Raw genomic sequence first — 19,516 nt, forward strand, 5'->3', positions numbered from 1 at the left:
TATTCTTTAAGGGGTTCCGAAAACAAACTGGTTGTACCTCATCCACGAACTAACTATATGAAAAATAGCTTTAGTTACAGTGGTGCAACTCTCTGGAACAGCCTACCCTGCAATCTCAGGATGATAAAAACCTTTAATCAATTTAAAAGCAAAGTTAGACACGGCATTCAAGGAAAACAGGATTAGTTTAATATTTAAATTAGGATTTACTATTTCAATTTTTATTAATTATTATTTAGCATGGACTGTTTATTAGTAGTTTATTAGTATTAATTTTTAAATATTAGTATTACCTGATGATTTTTAACCGTGTATAAAGAAATGTTAAAGAAAGAAACAAAGAAAGAAAGAAAGAAAGAAAGAAAGAAAGAAAGAGAGAGAGAGAGAAAGAAAGAAAGAAAATCTATCGACTGGAAAATTTTTGTGCGAACGTCCTTAAACTTGAGTATTTTGACTTCGTTTGTCTACATTTTTATTGAAAATTTTTGACTTTGTTCGCCTAAATTTTTCATTATAATTAACGACATCTTAAAAACCAGGTTAACCGTTTTCGTCCAACCGCCGCTCAACTGATTGTGGCGTGTTAGGATCTTAATGACCTTGTTTTCCTTCACCGTGTATTGTGAGAACTTTGTAGTCAATCACAAATAAACTTGTTTTAGCGCCCAAGTTGTTGTCGCCATGTTATAAAAAAAAAAATGGTTCATGCTTTTAGCTGTGCGTACATCGAGTTATGGATGCACTTGGGAAGTTTGGAGAGCACGCTAAGCATGAACAAATTCTTTATTATACCGGCAACCCTATATCGATGGAGCGTCCAAACTTGTCACATGAAGCAATGAATAGGCTAAGCCGAGGACGAAGAAGCCGTCAGAAAGTATATGTAAGGGGAGGAAATCACTGATATTGGCAGGGAAAATGAAAAAATACAAGAAAAGGACAGCGAATGAGACCCCGCAATGACAGAGATTTTATTACTTGGTCATGCGTCCAGTACTAGCTTTGATGATCGGACAGGAAGAGGTACTCTATTTATCGTATTTTTTCTTACAAGGATCACCGATGACTTCATGGATGTTTTTTACGGTCTCACATATCCTTATGTAATTCCTAAGAGCGGCTTTTAACAATATTTCTTAACAATGCCAGTGGGCTTTGACTTAATTTTCCGCCTCTCTAGATCTCTCCCTCTCCATGCCTCTTTGTCAACGGGTTAGATGGGGAGGCTTGGAAACTATAGATTAACCGCTTGATGCGCGCACATAAGCGTTAATTAATCGCCATGACGTAAGTAAATCACTGTGAAGTTTGCAAGTTAATTGCGCAGCTGATTCGGAGCGGTAGCATGCTTTTAAAAAAGCAGGCTTAAAAAATCTCGCTGAAGAACGAAAAAGGTTCGCTGAAAATGGCAATTATCACAAGACAGCTTCTAATTTGCCTGGTTATCGGTTTCTTTATTTGCGGTCTTCACTGCAAGTACACGTTAATATCATACCGTAAGTATTGTTAACATTTTTTTAGTGTGAAATCCTTCAGTTAAATATTTTTACAATACGTTAAGTCTTATGCAAAGAAGAAAAACGCTTCAACTGCAAACGCACGTGCATTTGATCAGAATAAATACATATTACATTTAGGAAACAGATACAGTTAAGGAAATTTCATGCCCACCGTTAGAACCGTTAAAACCGTTAAAAAAGTTAAGAGCGCGCGGAGTTCAAAGTGCACGTGCATTTAAACGTGGTGACGTTTTCTTCGTAACCTGAGTAAGCTTGAGAAACAGTTAAATGGTCGTTTCCTCGTAAAACTAATAACTTGATTTATATAAATTTTTGCCTCATTAGCTTGAAGTCTGGCTGTAACATTTTTCTATCTATAAAAAGAGTAAGAAATGCAAAATACGTAGAACGGCTTCCATCGAGCTCCTTTCCTTGTTTCTTGTTCTACGTTAAACATGCTTTTCAATTTTTGTTTTTCAGCTAAGGCAGCGGAATGTGAATCTAACATAGACTGTATGGAAGGGAAGGCCAAGTGCCTCCGGAGGGAGTGTCATTGTAACCACTATCTGGATTATGGAGATGGGAAAACTAAGTGTGAGAGTAAGAAGAAAAACTTTTCTAACAAAGTAATAAGCAATGGTTTGAAGAACGTGACCGATCAATACTTTTCAACTTTTTGACAATTCATTTTATTCTGTAAACTTTGTCTCAACAATACCGAGTTGAAGTCGTCTTCATTAGAGGGCCGGTCCAATCAAAAGTCAAGTAATTACCTGTAGCCGGAGCCGGCGAAACGCGGGAGGTTATAGTCTGAGAGTTTCGTTTTATTTCTGAGTGGTAGAGAAGATAGCGAGAGTTTTTAAATTGACCAATTACTAAGCGTTTTCATAGAAAATAAGGCAAATTGCGAATAGCTTTCGAAATTCAAGTGAGACAGCAAAAGAGACAGTGTCACAGACAGTGAATGCATGTGACATTGACGTTGAAGGCGGGCAGTGACGGCAACAGCGACATGACAGCAACCATCACAGCAACGGGAACAGTGACAGAAACCGAGAGAGAGAGTGGTATGGACAGTGATAGCGCTTATGACCTTAAGCAAACCACAACGTCTACGGCAACGAGAACGCCACCAAGCAAAAGCTTTATGAGTAGAACAATGGCTAAGCACGTGCGTTATAAATCTTTGAATATTTCTTGTCGTCCTTTGCACAGCAACAACCTGAAATGATTTAGTTCTCTGCATTTTAGAGGACACGAACGACGGCGGCTAATTTGTCGTATTTTCATGTGGAATTGATCGCTGGCGTTACATATTTCCGAGTTCTGAGACCAATAGTTCTGGAACGAATGAGTGAACTGAACAGATCTAGACAACTGTGAAATTCTAAGATAAAATATAAACTATTGTTTCTACTAGTCGTTGTCCTCGGGGTCGCCGTTGTCATTGCTTAAGGGCTCTCTATTAAGATCATGAAATGTTGATTGCCTTAGGTTTATAGTTCAGTAAGTGCTGATTCATCTCTTGCCAGGGTGGTTAATGTGCAGACCTGACGTTTGTAGACTTGATATATACAAGGGCAATTATATGAACTCAAACTGTTTGAAAGAACCGGGAACATCTCGGGTAACTTGCAAATGTCACCCTGGATATTTCGGAAGAGCTGGTGAACCTCAATGCATGCAAGCAGGTAAATTAATAAACTACGCCATCTTAAAATTGTTTGTAAGTAGCGGATTTGGCAAATCCATCGCTCAGTAAGATGGCTTCCACCTAAAGGCCAAACCGGCTGAAGCGATTGGAGGAGAGTATATTCCTATGATTTTTTGCCTGTGTTGAATTATTGTCTTTGAAGAAACATCTGAAATTTCATCTGAAATATCTGCTGGATTTGGTTTCTTCCCTGTGAGTACCAAAATGAAAGAACACTGAGCTTGTGCTAGTATATTCCGTCTGTTCAAATCTTATATTATTTCATTTCTTTATTTATTTACTTCATTTGTGATGGCAATCTTCAGTTGTTGAAGGAACACCCGAGCCAAATCTGGAATCGATGGAAACATCTGGGAGCGGCCATCCAGATGGCTTTGAAGAGATTTCATTGGTCTCAGAGTGTCGATCGATATGTACTTATACGGGATCGAATCGATAACCTCTGTTTCCTGAACATCCATCTCTGAATAGACAAAAGCAATTAAAAATAATTACAAAGAGACACATTTATGGAACTAAATACTGAAAACGATGACAAAAGACGCAATATACTTACCGAAGGGTGAGGTTCCACGTATCACACTATGTGAAAGACGCCAACTACTTTATGTAAGAACCCCTGACGAGTATATAGGTTATTAAGAGGCTGTCTCTGTAAAAACCGACCACTGATTTTACTTCGAAAATTCGATTTTTCTCATAAGCTGGGATTTCGAAGCCCTTACCTAGTCAATCACTAAAATGAGTTTTATTTGATTGAAAACTCTAATTGAACTTTTCTAAGATTGATTGAAGTTCCGTCCGCTCGACACAAACTGCATGCCTGCCGAAACTGGAAAAATAGCACATATTGCCAGCGCTCTAAAAAAATTAATTTTCGCTTAAAAGTCCCAATTCTTTTTTTCAACTATAGATATATCATAGAAGTTTGTTTAGCCATGTTGCAATTATAATTCAATGCAGTACCTTCAACGGTTAAAAGAAGATTTTCTACCAGTTAAATCGAGGTTTGAACCAAACACGAAAACAGCTCTACTTTGGAAGGCACGTTTTTAAAATGTGGCATCTGTTTGAAACTGCTGAACTACATGAATAGAAAGTATAAATGGCCCTTAACTTAAAACAATAACAAAATGTGTCTGCCCAGTAGGTTTTCAAAACTAACGACCGCTTAAAGTTTAGGAAATTTTGAAAATATTCCAGTGAGTAACTAACATACTCGCCTTCGTAAAGTGCTCCGAAAAATTCACGTAAATCTCTTACCTGGCTTCAAGATTAAAGTTTTGGTCCTTTGTAGCGATCCTTGAAACCTAGGTAGCATGAAAACTGCCAGCTTTTCCTTCCAGCAGTAGGTTTGTACACAAGGTACATTTATAGTTGGTTTTCACATGACGTCACTAAAATTCGAACTACAAAATTATTGATCTTCCTGAGATTTTACTTAAATGATGTATAAGAGCAGCTGAAAACTAATATTCATATAAATTTTCGCTCCGAATGAGTTTTTGGTTTTGTTTTAGTTCCCAATCTTCCCGTGAGTATCACTGGAATCATGATGATGTGATACTCACGGGAAGATTGGGAACTAAAACACCTGTTGTAAACACAAAATGGCCGTGGCATTTATCAATCCTTCCTTGGATCCCCGGATCACTGTTTCAGGACTGTTGATACATGTATGTGTGCCGAGAGACGTCCAAAAGAGTGCTTCTACAAACCTTATAAGAGGACTCTACATGATTAAACCGGCTTCGAGAAAAACAATGCTCAGTAATACAAAGAACATCGAAGCATGTGACCGTCACGCTCGACACAGATGAGGAACGTATAAATGTACCTTGCGTACAAACCTACCGCTATCCAGAAACTATTATGCAGACTACTAGTCAATCATCATCGTATACTTTTAACATTACAAGGATCTTCATGTGTCATAAGAAGCATAATACACAGATTTAGCCAAGCCTAAAAGCGGAGCTCGTCAGTTATTTGTTTGGAATGTTGTTACTAATGAAAATAATCCAACATGTACATGAATGTGAGGTAAACTGCGAGCGATTTTATAGTTTCAGCCCGAACTAGGATTAAATCAGCAGATTGAGGTGTAAGATGGTGTGATGATGAAAATAGAGCCATGATTTCAAGGATTTCAGGGGAGCCACCAAAAATATTGATCACATAACAGAACTGTCTTCTGTGCTTTTTGGTGGCATTTCTTGTTCTTTCTTATTGAGAAAAATAAGATATTATTATTAATCGTTATATTCTTTCTTAGTTAACATGGGGGCTCCCGCACAAAAGACGTTAACACATTTTTTTGTTGTTTGGGGTATGACTGAAATGCAGTGGTTACAAAATATGCAGTCCCCAAATCTCTACCAAATGAAATCTCACAAAAATACCAAAATGGTATACACATGTAAAAAGTTAAAAAGTTTTGTTTTCTAACTTGATCCCCAAAGATAGTCAGCCATCTTCATTTTTGTATGGAGTCTCCTCCTGCTGAAAGGGTTTGCATCATATCTCAAAGTATAAGTATGAGCAAAATCACTCTGGCATGAACGATAAACATGATATTTTGCTGCTGATCATGAACACAGGCTTCTGATAATGATTTTATTATTCAATTCAAAAGTGATTTGTTCTTTTTCTCCACTGAGATTGTGGACTACAGGAGCTGCTATTGGGTACCATTAATTAATTTTGCTATGAATAAATTATACCAAGTATTGTAAGTAAGCTATGAGTAAGTTATATTATGTACGTGTATTTTGTCCGCACTACACAACCAAACGCACTCAAAGATCATGAGGCATAGGTATATTTGTCAGAAAAAAGGCAGCTTATCCAAGATATGTTTTGATTGACACATCAATTAAAGATAATTTATAGCAAAATGGATAAATAATGCATCAATATCCTACATGCACCAAAGCTGAACATGGGGTTATAAGACAATCATTTAAACAACAGATTGAAATAATTTATAAATTAGAGAACACTATTTGCACAACACTAGGGAAAAAATTAACCTTATTGGACGTTGCAAAATGGCAAGGCTGTCGGTAGAATGTCACAAATTTCTCAACTCTTTCTTTTTACAAAAATACTAATCCTGCAACTTTGCTTAAGACACAGTTCACGAGCGTTTCATTCTTGGGCTGCCAGATCCACTTGAAGCCCGCGTTATAACTTTGCAGCGGTAGATTTTGAGATGAGTCCGCTGGTCGTAATTGCGTTTTGCGTTCCATCACGTGAGAGCAAAGATTTTCGATCTGTGGTTTCATGCCCGCTGTTTTTTTCCCATTTGTGATAAATTTGGACGGTATGTGTGGCGAATATGCTATAAAGGTCATCGTTGGAAACAGGTCGATATACTGGTAAGTTCTGTTTTTCGTATTTTATTGGAAACTTTAATAGTTAGCAGTTTCTTCTCGTCGTTTTACCAGAAGCTTGATTTCGCGCCTGACAGTCTTTGTCTACGTGCTGTTTGCGATCGCTCAAAAATGATAGGGTTGCCTCAGTCCAATTTTACATTGAAAAGTCTTATTGTTTTCAACAGAATGCGTTTGTCGAGTGGAAATGTTTATATTGGACCTTATTCACCAGTGAAATGACTCAGAAGTGGATTTATTGGAAGGTGACAGAAAGGATCCGTCAGAACGACACCCGTTTCTCATTCTCCTAGATTGGCTCATCAAGGATTGCTGTCCATTAAGCCCTTACACTCAAAAGAAGATTACATGCCTGGTTTCAGTTTGCACCAATCTCGATTGTATGAGAGTGGAATTTTTTTCAGTATCTGCAAGACGATTTCGAGGTTTTACCGCGTTACGGTTTTGTATAACACCCTAGATACGGCGGTACTGATTGTTGGTGCTTTCCACCAACCTAGCGGAGAACTTTGACAGTTGCCTCAGGTTAGTTTTTATTTTTTTGTGTGGTTTATTTGTTTCATTGATGAAATATTATGATGATTATTTAATAACGGCCTATGAGTATTAAACGGTTAACTCAAAGGTCATGGTACTAAACTCTTGACAACGTCAAGGGGTAGATTGTTCACTATATACTGTCATATTTAAATGTGTCGAACTTCACTGTAAATTCAGTTGATCAGCAGATTCTCGAGCTGTCAATTGCGAATATTTCGATCAAGTGTTCTCTTTTGTCAGACATTTTCTTGACCACAAATTTCCCACTCTTTGTTTGATGCTGAGTCGGCCGGTCGCGTCCGCAAAAAGCGCGGGAATTTTGCCGCGCGTGTTGCAATTTTCCGGCTCAATGGTTACGACTTGTTTGGTTTCTTGCGGAATGCCAAAACAAAGGTAGTGCATTTAATTTTCGGGTTTTGCTTTGTTTTGCTTTTAATAAATGTTATTTTCTAGGCAATTGGCTTCAGCTGCTAGCTAAATATATTCGTTTTTCTATGTTTGAAGAAGCACAGTTGTTCGTCGGTCAAAACCGAGAGGTGTTGTATGGCCAGAAGTAGATGAGGAGGGAAAAAGTAGCTTGCTTTCGCCAATTCAGTTTTTCCTGATTTGGTTTCATCATGAAAAAAGGAGACACTTAAGGAATTTTTGGTCTTAAAAAATTAATACATTTGAGAAGCCCAGAAGAAAAAAGAGATCAAGAGGAAGAAGAATTGAGAAGAAGGGAAGAGTTAAAGGAAAGAGTGGCAAGAGAAAAACTAAAGAAATTAACCAAAAAAAAGAAAATAAATTTGTGAAATTAAATTTGTCAAATGACAATAAATTTGTAAACAACTGATCCATACAGCTGTAACTGTGGCTTATTGTGTTTTGCAAGCCTCTCCCAAAATAATCGGCTCCTTACAAGCCATTTGACCATTCATAACTCAAAGCAATTACACTTAGCCAATACAAAACTCTGAAAAACTGACACGAGCAAGTCATAACTGGTTTTGGTTTTATCTCTGATTTGTTGAGAAAGTGGTACAAGTTTTTTTATGCCAATCTTTATAGCTCGACGCACTTAGTGTAGCTACCCAACAAACTTTTTTAACAAGTTAGTTAGCTCTGTATCGTGCCGCAAACACCACAACTTTGTTTACAAATGAGATCAACAGTTTTGTGGTGATGTTTTTAACATTGAAAGGAGGCTGTGTTACTGATCAAAGAAATTCTCGCTCTCTGGTTGGCTATTAAACTTGTGACAAAAGTTTGTTGGCTGGCTACACTAAGACGCATCGCGCTGTAAGCAAATGAATGAAAAACTTAAGTAAATGCAAATTACTTTCCCCACTCAAGGGAACATTACTTCACTGGGAATTGTGCAACTTGTTAAGATTATTTGTGCAATATTGATTAAAATTAAAAGTGCAATTTTATTCCTAGAGAAAGATGTGCTATAAAGTCTCCAATGAAATCGTCTTTATACACATTTGCATGTCTGTAAATTTTTCCATATTTAGCAGTGTTTTGCACCATGATACAACTGCCCCTCAGGTTTTAATAAGACGACAACATGGAACTATTTATATGCTCATTTCAACGGACACTTTCATTTAATTGTCTATTTGTTGAGATCTCTTATTTAATGCCTTATATTAAATATAATTTTAAAATAGCAGTAGCAACTGCAGTAAACAAGGACACTAGCTTCATAGATGTACATGTAATGTAAAAATCCTATAATTAGGTTAAATAATACTGTGGTATTCTGTGGTAATTGTGGTAGTTAAAATGCTTATGTACATTCATCATTTAAAATATTTACATAATAACAATGATGAAGCACTGCATAACATTATTATACACCGGGGTGCTTCTATGGTCCTGTGTAGACAACTATATTTTCTTATGTCTGTACATTGCTTACTGGCCATCAAAATAATCATGCCTTACATGTAAATGCCAATTCTCCAAAAGAATAGTTAAATGCCAAACCAGTTAGTGGCAATTTCCCTAAATGAGAGAAATGGTTTTGATTGTGTGATACTATATCCCTAGGCCTTACATGGTGTAAGGGAAATTGGTTTTCTATACTACTGCAGTTTTCTGTTGTTACAAGATGTGTTAACATTAATGACATACAAAAATTAAGCAAATCCATAATGGCACATATTGATGTGAATTATGTAAAAGCATTGAATGATGTGGATGGAACTTTTTGTGGAGCAGGCTAAACTAGGCTTCTTGTATATGATTCGTGATGTACTAATTTGAAGATAAATCCTTGGTAAAAGGTTTTCAGAAAAGTATATTATAGAACCAATGTAATATTGGTAAATAGTATTGTATTGTATTCTTGTGTTTTTGCCATTTCATGTTATTGTATTGTGTGACTTACATTGCACTTGTTGATTTTCATGTATGATAAAGTTCTCCTCATGATCAGCTATAAATTAAGACTTAAAGTATATTGCTACTGCCTGCATCACTATAGTTACAGGAATAATAATATTATTACAGTTTGAAAAAAAAAAAAACCAACATTTCTCCACATGTCAACTGGTTACAGTTTATCTGAATCGTAGAATATTTTAGTGCAATATGCCTTAAGTCCCCATTTATTATGGAAGCTTGACAACTTTTCGATTTTCAATATAGAAACTATTCTTCTGTTGTGATTACAATTGCATCCGATCTGTTTCTGTGTTTAGGTTTCCTGAAGTTTCTCAGAGTGGAGTTGCCTTTAAGCCACTGGCTCTTGACTACCAGTGCCAAGCGATCACATGTGTTAATATTTTTGTGTAGTTGCATAAGTCCTTTCAAGCCTGTTGACCCCTGGGTGTATGCTTTCTGAGCAGTGTTCAGCTTCCATGCCCATGGTGTTCTTGGAAATGGCTTTCTCAGGGACATGCACAGTTAACAGATGAAATTTTTGAAGCAAGTTGGTGTTTGGAAAGTTTATAGGAAACCAGTTACCAAAGCTAGCACACCGGACCGCAAGGAAGGCTACCTCATGGTGACAGAGAGGAGTACTGGGCATATGGGCTTTAAGCTATGCAACCTGAAAGAAGATTGTGTCAACTGTGATAATAATAAATTTCAGACAAACAGTGGGTTGAGCTTTTTTTCATTTTGATGTCAAGAATGTTACAGGCTGTTGTTTTTGTTATACTGTCTAGTACTGATACAGCATAGATTTTAGGATGGTAGGCAATCACTTAATGTGAAGTCATTTCTTTTCTATGTCTTTGGTAACCTGTATTAAATTAAACTGTTTTGCAGAGCTGAGACAATGGCACACATTGGGCTAGCAGGGTGAATTAAGTTCTTTTTTATCCATGCAGGCTTTACACTAGTTCATTCTTTTGCTGCATTGTTGCAAAATGCACATGTGAAGAAGCTAGTCATAAAAGGGGATAAGTGACGATTTTGGTTGCTTTTCTTTTTTCTTGCTCCAAATTAGCTGTATTTTTGCATGTGGTCTTCAATGTAATAGAAAAACGTGTTCCTGTATTTTTGCCGCTGGTTTTTGCTTCGCTTTATAAAGACGCCGCTAGGAAAACCGAGTGGTTTTTTGCATACGCAATATCCTGAAAACGAAGCAAAGTTTAGCGGAAAAACTACGGGACATTGCTAAACATACCTAAACAAAACTCCATGCGAAATTTGGAGCGTTTTCGACAAAGTTCACTTTTGATTAAAAATACCTAACGCCCTTTTCCCGCCGGGCCTTTGTTATGATAAACAGAGCCGATCCTTTGTTATAATAACCAAGCCAAGCCTTTGTTATAAGTCGAAGTCTCGCCTCGGTTTATCATAACAAAGGATCGGCCCGCCGCGACCGTAGGGACTTTGATCTCACTTAGAAAGCAGCAAAATGTCAATTTCACGCAACGTATAAGCTCAAAAATGTTAATTTTAGGTCAAAAAAGGTTTAAATGTTGATTTCACGTTAACGCGTGACGACAAGGAGGTTGATTTCACTTAGAAACCAGCAAAATGTCAATTTCACGCAACGCATAAGCTTAATGATGTTGATTTCAGGTCTAAATAGGTTAAAATGTTGATTTCACGTTAACGCGTGACGGCAAGGAGGTTGATTTCTCTTAGAAACCAGCAAAATGTCAATTCCACGCAACGTATAAGCTCAAAAATGTTGATTTTAGGTCAAAAAAGGTTTAAATGTTGATTTCACGTTAACGCGTGACGGCAAGGATGTTGGTTTCACTTAGAAACCAGCAAAATGTCAATTTTACGCAGCGCATAAGCTCAATGATGTTGATTTCAAGGCTAAATAGGTTAAAATGTTGATTTGACGTTAACGCGTGTCGGCAAGGATGTTGGTTTCACTTAGAAACCAGCAAAATGTCAATTTCACGCAGCGCATAAGCTCAATGATGTTGATTTCAGGTCTAAATAGGTTAAAATGTTGATTTCGCGTGAACGCGTGACGGCAAGGATGTTGGTTTCACTTAGAAACCAGCAAAATGTCAATTTCACGCAGCGCATAAGCTCAATGATGTTGATTTCAGGTCTAAATAGGTTAAAATGTTGATTTCGCGTTAACGCGTGACGGCAAGGATGTTGGTTTCACTTAGAAACCAGCAAAATGTCAAATCACGCAGCGCATAAGCTCAATGATGTTGATTTCAAGTCTAAATAGGTTAAAATATTGATTTGACGTTAACGCGTGACGGCAAGGATGTTGGTTTCACTTAGAAAAAAGCAAAATGGTAGGAGCCCATGATGGGCTCCTGAAAATGGTAATTTCACGCAACGTATAAGCTCAAAAATGCTGATTTCAGGTCAAAAAAAGGTGTAAATAAAAATAAAATGAAACAAATAAACATTTCAATAAGCACTTTGCCAAATACGGCAACGTCTTCAATGGCTAAAAAATCACGAGATAAAACATAGTTTTCGACAAACGCGATCGTAGCTTTATGTCACGCACCGCCATAACTTCCAAGTTGAAAATGCGCTGGTACCTCTTATGCCTGATGAGGATAACAACTTTGGTGGCTGTTTAGTTTTGGATTTAAGAATTTGATGACTCCACGTGAAAACGCTCTATAAATAGGGCTGACAGATTAACAGATTAACCCTTCTGCGCAACGTACGAGTCTCCATACATCTGCATGTCCCCTGATCCCAGAAGCTCAAAACACTACAAATCATACCGATTTGAAATAAAATCAACGCAAACTGGATCACAGATCTGTTACAATCGATCGCCACTTGCTGGCCATTATTATGTTTAAATCTAGTTACCAGTTCGAGAAACGTCCGCAGAACGTAATCGCAATGCATGCCGGGAAGGGTCTTTACACCTCGTGCGCAGGAAAACATGGCGGTCGATACAAGACAAATTTTATAAGTCTAAAACCAGTTCTCGCTTTCCAAACTTTGACGCTAGCAACGCTTGGCAAATGGGCCACAACTCACCAGAGGGTATTTTTCTTGGGCAAGAACTGCTCTTGGACTTTGCTACCTGGCTCGACCTGACTTCGAACGCCGATAACACGATTACGGTATATCAGCTGCCTTCGAAGTTTCAGAACACATTTTGATTCTTTAAAACGTGCTGATGACTTACGGGTTTATCGAGGCTTTATGATGCCTCTCAACCACCAGGTAGGCATACAAGGTACTTTAAAACAATGCTTAAGATATTAATTGACAGAGCTCTAATGCGGCACATCTCTTTTTTGTTTGATGGCATTTCGTTTGACGCTCGATCGATTCACGTGTTGTGTTCACGTCACAATAACCGGTGTAAACAATCCGTTCCCAGATTTCCGCTCTATATGCTGTGGGATTTGGTTTTGACTTCATACACTATAAACAGTCTGTCTGTTTGCTGTTCAACAAATAAACTCCTAAAGACATTGCTAGGAAAAGCCAAGTTTTTTGCCTACGTTTTAACTCGAAAACAAAGCAAAAACAAGCGACAAAAATGCAGAACCACGTTTTTCTATTACATTGAAGACCACATGCAAAAATTCAGCTAATTTGGAGCAAGAAAAACGAAAAGCAACCAAAATCGTCACTTATCCCCTTTTATGACTAGCTTCTTCATGTAACAACTGAAAATTTTCAATTTTGTTTTCCAAATGAAACATCTTTGTAGTTGTTACTCGTCTGCTTAAGTGTAAAAGACTTTATGATGTTCAGACCTCCCTCTGAAAATGACTTCAGAAACTGATCCTTGTTTCTGTTAATCGATTTTGCAGTCTGATGTATGACATCATCTGCCATCTTTGTTGCTGACACTACACTCTCTACAAATTTCTTAATGACTTGACTCCTTTTTTTAATGTGCTAGAAGATGCAGATGAACTTCCAGTTTGTGGCTGGGAAACTGGCATTAACTTGATAGGCTTTCCTTTTGATTGGTTTGCATAGATGAAGCCTGAATTACTCTGCCCAGTCTTCTTTTTGATGAGATTCATAAATACCTGCAGGTAACATAAACCTTAGGTTACTTACAGATATTTTCAGGGAGGTACTATTATCAAGTTTTGCTAACAGAAGAATGAACTAAGTAACAGAATTATACCTGTTTATCAAAGTATTCCAAGATATCACAATTGGAATGCAGATCAACAAGGCAAAAACCTAATATACCTCTCCCATCCTTGGAAGAGGTAAATGTTTTAGGAACTCCAGAACTCATAACTAAACCAGCAATGGTCAGACATTGAAAATTCTGAGTGGGAGGGGGTTTCAAAGTAGAAAGGTAAACTTAATTTGCAGGCGCGGATTTAGGATAAATGGTGACCGATTTCCGCCGGAAACAAGGAGCGCTGAAGGTGCAAACTAGAGGGGTCTAAGGCCATGCTTCCCCAGGAAATGTTCTGGATTTGCAGTAACTCTCTTAAGTCCCCTTTCCTGGGTTTCTGAGTCATTCTGAAAACTCTGACCGATTTCCGTAAAACGGTGGAAACTGGTTTAAATCCGCGCCTGATTTGAATGTAAATGGTTACCAGTCACCTCACCACCAGGGAGTTTCTCCACCAACAAACATGCTGTTACTTTGTCTGACTGTGTACATAGAATGGTTAATATATGGTATGGCTAGTGTCTTGGCCAGTTTGGTTTGTGGTTGCGAGACTCCCTGATGGCGAAGTGATCAGTTGCCATGTTGATAATCCATCCAAGGCAAGGATAAGAATATTAAAGAGATTTTAAAAGATGGGTTTTAGGTGGTTTTTGTTTTGTTTTGTTTTTTTCAAATCATGTCAAGATATTGGTCAGAAAAAAAAAATATTTCTCACTATCACTCCCTCTCAACCAACTGAAAGCTGAAAAAAAAAAAATCAAATTTCATGAACCATGCATTGTACTGGTTTAGTTATTTCTGTATTACTTCTTAGTTCTGTGCAAGTGTGGCCAAATAGTCATAAGCCTAGCTTATTTGCAAACAGTTCACATTTTCATTGTCACTTGAAAGGAAAATAATTTGTGTACTTCATAGACTGGTGAGTGGTGAAGTATTAAATTAACGAATTGAATAAAACGCTCAGGACATTTTTGTCACGGTTTGGTGAGTTTTAAAAATGTGTTTATGGAGAGAAGGTTTATATGCGGACGCCCGAGGGAACACCCAACAAAACCAAAAAACCGGCTAGGGTGACAAGTTCTTACTTCAGTGCAACGAAGTACGTAAGGCAGTACATAATACATAAGACTGTGGGATTTTAACTGTTATTTCATAAACATTAGGTTTCTTTTATGGAACTAAAGAGCATCCAGTGATTCATAGTATGCGATTTTCTGCAACAGGGGAATCCGGTCGTTTCGCCCGAAAACTCGTTCGCCCGTAGTAAAAGTCGGTTTCAAACACCAAATATATAAACCTGTTATCGCCCATGACATATATTTTTCGTTCCATACATCCATACATCTGTTACCGAGCCAAAGCGGCAGACGAGCCAATACGTACTTCTCGACATTTTTCACATCCACGGTTCCGAGCGAACGGGCTTTCGGGTGATTTAAATTAGTTCATTACGAGTTACGGGTTACCTTTTCTTGAAGTTTGCTCACTGCGGTGTTAGGATCTCGGTCAGTTTGCAGGGTAAATAGCTTTGATTGTAGACTGTCTGAGACTGTCTACGTGTTGTAAGTTGTAACTCCGCGTTTTCCACCAAAAATTTGCACTCGCTTTCGCGAAACTGACGTTCCATTTCACCTATTTGCCTGTGGGTTATTTCGTCTTTTTTCGACGAGAGCGTAGCCGAGTACAAAAATCTGTATGCTACTGAAGACGCTGACAACACTGTATCGTCTAGAAGTAGAATTGCTTCCGGAAAGTCACGTTCCAACAGAAATTTCGACAAATATAGTTAGACGCGCAAATTATGTTTAGATACTGGCACGACAGTCTCGAGTTACAAATATCTGCGATGCCAGCATATCTGAAAATATCCAACAGCACGACCTCCGGTAAACATAGCAGCAACCATATTGGGGTTGTTTTGGTTTCGGTGATATTTTTTACGGCAAGCCTCCGGTCCTGTTGAGCCGGGGTTATTCTGTTGACAAATGCCTTTCCTCGAGATTGGGCTTTTACAAAATATTTTTCTTTCTCTTTGTCGCAACTTCGTTGCCATCTAGTCAAATTTCTCCGACAAGAGGCACACAAACACGCATCATTGCACGATGTTTCCACATTAAAACAATTTTTCACTTCTTCCACAATATTCTCAACAATGCTATACCAGCGCGACGACGATTTGCAACAACAGACGTGACAATTTGAACTTCCCGCCACGAGCTGGAATGCGCACGCATATTTTTTTTAAATTTAGCTCTGACAGGTGAAAGCAGTGATCGTCGTCATTAAGTTGCCCGCCTGAAACGCTCGTGAGTTCTCCATTTCACGTTGGCAAAATATTGATTTAGGCCATGCCCAATGCAGGTTATCACAAAATTGATTTAAGAGCAACATAAACCAAGCACAATAAATATCATTTTTAAGCCAAAAAAGCAATTATTTAACGAAACCATGACATGATGAGTAAATTATCTCTAAGAAAAACTGATTAACTTAACAGATACTTTAAATAATTAGTTAATACATGTACTATAGGTGTTTCTTAATAATGTAATACAGTGTATCTGTCACAGTGTTGCAGTTATGATATTACTACACACAGTATGGGTTGCAGAACTCAACTTCCAAGTCAGTTTGTTCAATGAACTTAGTGCAGAAATTATTATGGCATCAATTTGTCTGTAAATATAGAGAAACCAAACAAAGCATTACAATCTTAAGTAATAAATTATTGAACTCCTTTACAGGTATGTACAATGTATGTTCCATTAATATTGGGGATCTCTCAGAAGCTGCATCTATGATGATTTAATTTGCTCCCAGTGCATTTTTTTTTATGGAACTTTTCACACATTAATATCTCGTCATAATAGTGGTCTCTGTGTTTTACAACAATTAGTACACAAGAAAAATACACTCAGTAAGTGATTGTTTACAATAAAAATCAATCCTTGTATGCAATCTTAAAGACCTTGAATTTATATTTCTTTAGAAATATCTCACCTGGCCATGGTTGCTTTGAAAATCTTTGATGTTTTAATCCAAGCTGCCCATGTGTGCACTGTTCATATATTGACTGACAGGAACAGGGATGTAATCACACTGTATATAACTGCTACTTGAACACCACTGAACATACAAAGACATATCAATTATAATTTGTAACCAACAGATGACTTTCCTTTCATTGATATACAGTGTACTTCATTGCTAGTTGTTTACTGAGTGTCTAGAGTAGTGAATCAAATGCTAGGGGGGTGGCACCAAAACTTTCACAGTGGCAGGCTCTGCCCTGAGATGCAAAGCAAACATATATAACTGTTATGAACTTGGCGACTTACTTTCGAGAGCACATGCAATTTGCTTTAAATAAGAAACTGGAATATTGCAGTACAACAATGTGAACAGTCCCAATCAAAGGGCCATCCAGGCTGAAAATCAGACTTTGTCAGGATAAATACTGATGTTCTTGTTGACTTAATCTGAATGTGCAGTTCCAGAAGATATCGACACCATTCATGGCCAGTCATTAGAAATTCGAAAGTAACAGGAGGAGGGAGCCCTTAAAGTGCCACTAACCCCAAAATGTTTTTTCCTTTAATAAAATTTACCAAAATTTACTTCAGCGAAAAAATTATCTCGATTGATAAAATCCCTGCGTTTCTAAAGGCGTTTAAACATGTAATTTCTATGTTCACGACCGCGCAAAGTGGGATCTAGGTCGGGCTACTAGTGACGTCACTTTGGGAACCGGGCTAAAACACTCAAGAGATTTTTGACTGAGCTTCGAGGGCAGTCTAAACATTTTCGGGTTATTTGTGGTTCATATTTTATCAAAACTGGACAAGAAATTTAAGCGAAAGAACTGTATCATCTAGCATTGCAATTTGGAGTCTAGCTACGATTTGGACGGCTGCGAAGTACATATTTTTTTTCATTTCGAAGTGCGGGTCGCCAGTCGAGATCGCCGCGTTGTATAATTATATTTAGTCCGCGATCGACAATTTGCCGGTCCATTTGGGTTATAAAGGTACAAACAATGACTGAAGAGTTAGCTTACAGCTCTTAAATAGTTATAAGGATGTCAATGAACACAAAGAGTTGGTAATTTGACTTTACGGAAGGTGCAAATTTCGGAGTGACAAAACACTTTTACATTCAAATATTATTTTCCCCCGAAATACAAGTTAAAATGCGATGCAGTCGTACTCCACTCCTGCCTACTTCTCCAGATCAATGATTGAAAATAGTTTTAACATAAGAGATAGGCAGAGATGTCAGCAAACAATATTCGAAGGTGAGGTAACTTTTCGCTTCGTTATTGTCAACCAACCGTAGTATATGCATATTCAATTACTGTGTACGAACACAAGCTACGCAAATTTGCATATTCCGTACTAGTGAAATCATGGAAAATCCTTCAACAAGATCTTGAAAAGAGGTTCAGTATACTTTCAGTTAAACGAATAAATTTCTACTTCACTGTTATTTTGAATGAAATGTCCATTTTACGCACGCTAATAACCTGAAAATCCTCGACTTATTAGTTTGCGTTTCGGTTGACTGACAAGCGCACTCTTCTTTCAGCACAACAATCTCCGTCGGTGGCCATAGGGTCGAATCTTAATCGTTTGTTTCACTTTCCTCATATATTTATAAATGCTTGATCCATGCTAAGTTTGTAATTTAGATGTATTTCGTTCCTCAAATATGAAACTCAAAGAGCAAAACAATTTTGTATTCGGAGAGGCCATTGAGAAACACGGCCAGATTACAGGCGACCTCCGGCGTGCGTGTGTTTTTATAAAATCCACAAATACATAGCTAGTTAACCAGGTCGAAGCCTCAACAATCTTCTTCGCGTCGTTATAGAACGTAGGTTTCGTTTACTATTCGTTTAGACAAGTCTCTATTTCAAAACGCGATGTGTTTAATTTACCGTGTAATTTCGTCACCTATAGTTTCGTCTGGACTCGCGTCGGAGGATCGTTTGTGCTCGAAATAGTCAGATGGCTTCCAGCTTATCCCAAATTCGTGTCTTATGCAGTACCTTGACAATTTCAAGCTTTCCACTAGAGATAGAGAAGAATATACAGGCCATGAAAATCTCTAGGTTTTAACAGTAGCGGCGAACCCGAGGTCGAAGAAATCCTCAATGGCTCCCCAGCTTTAGCTTCGCACAGATCAGCCCACTTCTTTGGTGTTTTTCTCTGGTACAGTTTCATCGAGATAGAGGTATTGAATAAAGAGGGATACTCTATTCTACGCATCCTGTATTGCTACAGCCTCCAACAACATATCTTCCTTGCATTCTGCAACGATTTTGACACACACTATCGCATGTTCACTTACATTCTCCTCAGAAACAAAATATTGTTATTCCCGAAGTGACGTCAAAAGCCAACTCTTACCATTCTCCACTATTCCTCGCTCGTGAACATGGAAAAGGGCAAATTTACAAAATTTAAAAATTCATAGAAAATTAACGAAAATAGCTACAACAGTAATTTTTTCGCAGTTTTGATCAGGAGAAAAAGGAAATTTATATTAGCGAAAAAAAATTTGGGGTTACTGGCACTTTAAAGAAAAAACCTCTATGTGGGGTATGAATCTTTTCTTGAAGAGAACAATGTCTGAGAAATCATTAATTACAAAATACTGTTTAAGAAATATCTTAACAGGTAATTCCAACTTTCAGAAAATTTTGTAATCTAGACTGTCTGGCCAGTTCGTAGGTTTGACAGTTGACACTGGATATGTTTGTAAATTTGTGCGCCTCAACATCACATTACTATGTAGTAGCATTGGTCAACTAAAAACAGCTTAATTT

At 37.7% G+C, this 19,516-nt stretch overlaps 2 long non-coding RNA genes across 2 annotated transcripts; both read left to right on the forward strand.

The window, feature by feature from the left end:
* The first annotated feature begins 6,372 nt into the window (after nucleotides 1-6,372).
* On the forward strand, nucleotides 6,373-8,003 carry LOC110057308 (uncharacterized). The gene is made up of 3 exons (XR_016204812.1): nucleotides 6,373-6,593; nucleotides 6,776-7,133; nucleotides 7,822-8,003. It is a non-coding gene; the product is annotated as an uncharacterized LOC110057308 (long non-coding RNA).
* Nucleotides 8,004-13,275: 5,272 nt separating this feature from the next.
* On the forward strand, nucleotides 13,276-14,666 carry LOC149095620 (uncharacterized). Its single transcript, XR_016204801.1, has 2 exons — nucleotides 13,276-13,591; nucleotides 13,884-14,666. It is a non-coding gene; the product is annotated as an uncharacterized LOC149095620 (long non-coding RNA).
* The last annotated feature ends 4,850 nt before the right edge of the window (nucleotides 14,667-19,516 follow it).

Source organism: Orbicella faveolata, unplaced genomic scaffold (genome assembly GCF_042242905.1).
Source record: "Orbicella faveolata isolate gen_17 unplaced genomic scaffold, um_ofav_v1 contig_5, whole genome shotgun sequence".
NCBI lineage: Eukaryota > Metazoa > Cnidaria > Anthozoa > Scleractinia > Merulinidae > Orbicella > Orbicella faveolata.